Genomic DNA, 5358 nt, shown 5'->3' on the forward strand with positions numbered 1-5358 from the left:
GTTATATAATGTTTAAGAGGATTGAATCCCATCCTATAGATATTAAACATCGTGCTGAGGCGATATACCTCGTGGACATATGTTGTCCAACTCAGGCAGCAATATGCACAGCAAGCAATTGCATGTAACATGGGTAATGAAGTGCCTGAAAGTACCTGCAATCGCATGTCCAATCTTTCAATGAGACTTTATCTGAACCAAGTGAAAAGTTACCTGCCAGAGTAGTCTCAGCCATATTAAACTCCGAATTATCCCTATCATATAGGATTACCATGAAACACCTTGATGCCTTTAGATTTGCCTCTATTGCCTTCACAAGTGACTAACTAAATTGTTGCGTTGTCCCCAATTGTGCCTTAGCTTCTCTTCTTGCAAACAAAGAGTTCCGCCAATATCCTATAAGTGGACTTCACCAAGGAACAATCTAGAAGGTTCCTGATACCCTTGAGTACCAAATTAATACACTCGGATATGTTTGTAATCCTATGGTCGATTTTACGACCTTCGTCCTGATGCTAAGTCCACTTATCACACTCCATCCTGTTGGCCCAGTCATACATTGCCGGGTCTCCAGTCCAGAGGATGTTTAACCAATAATCAAACTCCACCTCAGTCTTTGCATAAGCAGTGTTGACTAGAAATCTCCTTGCATCCTTTCCCATAAAACTCAGCGCGAAATTTGCTGCAACGTGCCTAACACAGAATGCACGATAATTAAGCAGTACATAAAACTCACCCATCATCAGGTGCCTCCAAGGCGGCCTTGATTCCATTGTGCCTATCTGATATCACGAGAGTTCCGGGTTGGGGAGTCACGTGCTATCGTAGATGAGACAAGAAAAACAACCATGACTCCGCATTTTCACCCTCTACTGGGAAAAAAGCAATAGGAACGATATTAGAATTTCCATCCTGAGAATTTGCAACCAGCAAAGTTCTCCCATATTTGCCGTATAAGTGGGTCCCATCAATACTCACCAATGACTTACAACACTTGAATGCCTCGATGCATGGTGGGAACGACAAAAAAAGTCGATGGAAAAACATTGATGACTTTTCAACCTGGCCTCCAACTTAAACAAGACTCATCTTTTGTACTGCAATACTACTTGGCATCGTTATCTTCACACCTAGTATCCATCTTGGCAACTCATTATAGGCCTCCTCCTAATTTCCATATAGCTATGCAACATCGTTTTGATTAGCCAACCAAACCTTCCCATACGTAGGTTTAAACCCAAAATGTGCCTCCATCGTATTTTGCAGTACCTTGATGGACACGGCCGCATCACTCTGATCATAGAAAGAATGAAAGCAAATATTACTTGATAATCAAGCTTCTTGTGATCACTGGAGATCGACGTGTCCAGACATGTATAAGGTCCGTTATACTGTCTGACCTCCTAAATACCCTTCCGTTGCCGAAGAGTGATCCGAATCAACCGTCTGCAACTATTTTTGAACTCCTTACACTTTTCATAGTGCTTGGCATGGTCTAATTCCAACATTTTGTACTCAATCCCACAATGGATGCTATAAGTCTTCACACATAAGATGACATCCTCTTTATTCTGAAACTGTCAGCTGACTTGGAACTCAACTAGACCTGCGGTGTCCTATGAATCTCTGGCCCTAAAACTGAATTCTACATCTGGGAACCCTTGCTGTCTTATGGCATCTAAGTCTAGAGTCGTGTGTGACAGGTATTGCTGAGTTCCTAAGCTCAATGCTCCACCAGCCCCAATATAAGTACTCCTTCCTATATCATCATCGCTATCATCATTAATCATGGCGGGCTCCACATCATCGTCATCCTCTAGTGTATCTTCCATAGCATCTGGTTCTCCAACTTTCCCAGATACCTAGATAATAACAAGAGTATTCCTGTTTTCACCTATTTATGCAATCTCATCGCAGTGTAGATAGGGATGGGAATGGGTCCCCATGGGGGCGGGGACATGCCCCCCGCCCCCGTCCCCCGCCTCCAAAACATGTCCCCGTCCCCACCCCGTCTCCGCTACGGGTAACGGGGACCCCGTATCCGCCGGGGACCGGGGTCTCCGCGGATATCCGCGGAGTTTTGTAAAAAAGCAATAAAAATCAAGAAAAATAAAAAAATTGAAAAAAATAGAAAATAAAGATAATCCCAAATTACATTCAAAATCAGCCAAACATAATAACATATACATAATCCATAAACAACCAAACATAATTCATCACATCATAGAAATATAATTCTCAATAATTCTTAAGCCTTCTTCATCTTGTAATAGTTGTAATGGTAGTGATGTGGATTTCGATTTACTTGAATCCTACAGACATAAATTACAGAAATCACAAACATAAGTCATGCAAATCAGAATCAGAATAAAAAACATAAAGCATAATTAACCTAAATCAAAGAAATTATAACACAATCATATAAATTATGTAAATCAGAATCAAAATAAAAAATTGTAACATAAACACATAATTACATAAATCACAGAATTAACAAAGCATCTCATAAATCATAAAAATCAAAATCAGAATAAAAAACATAAATTATAGTTAACCTAACTCAAATCAAAGTAAAAAAAAAAAGAGTAAAATTTCTCATGCTTTAAACCACAAACTAAAAAATCAATATTAGAATCATAAACTAAAAATTTCTGTTGCTTCAAAACAAAATCAGAATCACAAATGCTTCAAATCAAAGTTAAAAAAGAAATTCAGAGTTCATAGAAGCTACCTATCAGAAGGAAGAAAAGAGGGTCAGAGATCGGTGAAGATCGGCGACAGCTGAGAAGCGGCGTAGAGGCTCGGATACTCCAAAGGCGAAGATGAAGAAGACTGAGAAGTGGCGCAGAGGCTTGGACGCTCTGACGGTGAAGACGGCGACGACTCACTACTGTTGTGACGTCGAGACTGAGAGGAGAGGATCTGAGCGTTGTTGGTGAGGGTCTCAACGGTAGGAGGTGGCGGTGGCGGTCGGCGATGATGAATTCGTGAGAGGAAACAGTTTGAGAGAGATAGAGTCGAAGAAAGGAGAGGAGAGGAGTCAGAGGACAGAAGAGAGGAGCATAACGCAGTGTGAGTGACGGCTCAACTCTCATATCTTATATATATATATATATATATATATATATATATATATATATATATTTTAGTATTTTCATATAAACGGGGATTAAACGGGTCCCCACGGGGCGGGTGCCACTATCCCCGCCCCCGCCCCATATAATAAACGGGTCCCCGCCCCCCGTTCCCGCGGGTTCAAAAAGCCTTCCATATCTGCCCCCCGGCGGGTAAATCCCCGCGGATACCCGTCCCGCCGAGATTTTTTGCCATCCCTAACTGTAGATCAGTTACAAAAGGCAGAGATACCACCAAATCTTTCGCAGATGCCATTACATGCCGAGATGAAAATGCAACAATAGGGGTTGAACTAGAGATTGCTGCCATTAATACTGATTGATGATTCTGGTTTGATCATCCTGAACTAGAGACCACATTCCCAAACTTGGCCATAATTCATGGGTTTTCACCTTGGGAAATTGGCGACGATAGTGAAATAAAACTTGCAAATCCTCGCCACTTTCTATCACAAACGAGTCGTCTTTCACCCCATCGCGAACAACAGAAATCAAAATTCTATAAATAACTTCTCTACCCGTTTTATTCTATGCAGCCCTAATTTCTGTAGTATGGTATTCTGAAAATCAACAAAGCTCGTAGAAGGTCTGATAAAGACACTCAATGGATCCTTATTAGTAAATTTTATCCCCGCTCGCATTTTTTTCTTAATCATGCCTTTGTAGTGCACTCAAAAAACTATCTTCACTAGCCATTGTGAATTCTACTTTATTAAATACTACACATTCTGACCATATTTATATAGAAAAAACCAAGGTTCTAAAAACCAAATCGGTCATTGAACCGCTCTAGCTATTGGTTCACTGGTTTACAGGTTCAACCGGTTCGACCGTAGTTGAATCCAAAAAACCGTTTTATAATAAAATAATAAATAAAATATAAATAAATACACCGAAACTATATGATCTTATCAATTTACAAACTCAAAAGTTTTTTTTAAAACACTCTTAAAATATATGTTTTCAAGAACTTTTGTTATCATCATCTTCAACTTTACACTCATCACTGAATAAAAAAAATCCACAACCCTAATCCTCTATGATTTCTTTTGGAAAAATAAAATTCCATTCAAGAAGGAAACCATAACTGTAAGTAATTGAGAATATTTGTGAGACTCAGCACTAAGACATAGAACAAATATACATATAGAGCAGTACCAAACAATCCAATTTTTAATTCCATGAATCATAAACAAAAGGGTGTCTAAATATTCACAGAAATAATCTAATTCAGCATTAAAAAGCATCAAAAATCAAATTTTGCAGTTAAAGAATGAAGTAAAAAACATTAGAAATGAGAGTGGCTTGAACCATCGTCTTCCGCATCAGAGAAATACACTACCATCATCGTCATCACTCCTAAGACCTCTAACAATAGCATCATCTTCATGATTTACTTGCTCTAAATCAATAACATGAGACATCTGCTGTTTGTTAATTTTTTGAAAGCGTCAATTTGGTTTAATATTAAAACATAGCAACAAATAATCACCCTATACTCTGAAATCAATAAATCTATCAACAAAATCTCAAAAATAGCATACTCATAAATTAAAAAATAGCAGCAGCAGAGTAACAAATCCATTTTTAGCAATAATTTTAACAACAACACAAAATTAATTTCTTTGATTGATTTCACATTCATAAAATCACTAATCAGATTCAAAACAGACTCAATAGAGCAATAACAATACAATCCAATTACAATATCACAGCAACCCATTATCCAAGAATCTCAACAAACAACATCCAAACAATTAATCATGATTCAACAATTAATCATTTAATCATGCTTCTAGCAAATAGTTTTTCAACAATTAATCATGCTTCAGCCTTCAAGCAATCAGCTTCAATAATTAATCATGCTTAAAGTAATCAGCTTCAACAATTTATTATTTAATAATGCTTCAAATGGGTGTTGACCCTGTCTGTATACGAATGGTGTTGCTGAATGAAATGATGAATGTAGAACCAACAATTAATCATACTTCAAGTAATAACAGCAAGGTTTAGAAGATAGAACCAACAATTAATCATACTTCAACAATTATTATTACAATAAATTAGATTTATACCTAGGGTTAGTGAAAGACAGGGAAGAATGCAGAGCTGGCGGTGACAGGGATAGTAGCTGCGGTCGAAGGATCAAACAGAGCTGGCGCCGACGGGAAGACTGCTCGACGACAACTGGCACTGGTGGTGGCTACGATTTCGACGGCTGAAA

Source organism: Arachis stenosperma, chromosome 5, assembly GCF_014773155.1.
Source record: "Arachis stenosperma cultivar V10309 chromosome 5, arast.V10309.gnm1.PFL2, whole genome shotgun sequence".
Lineage (NCBI taxonomy): Eukaryota > Viridiplantae > Streptophyta > Magnoliopsida > Fabales > Fabaceae > Arachis > Arachis stenosperma.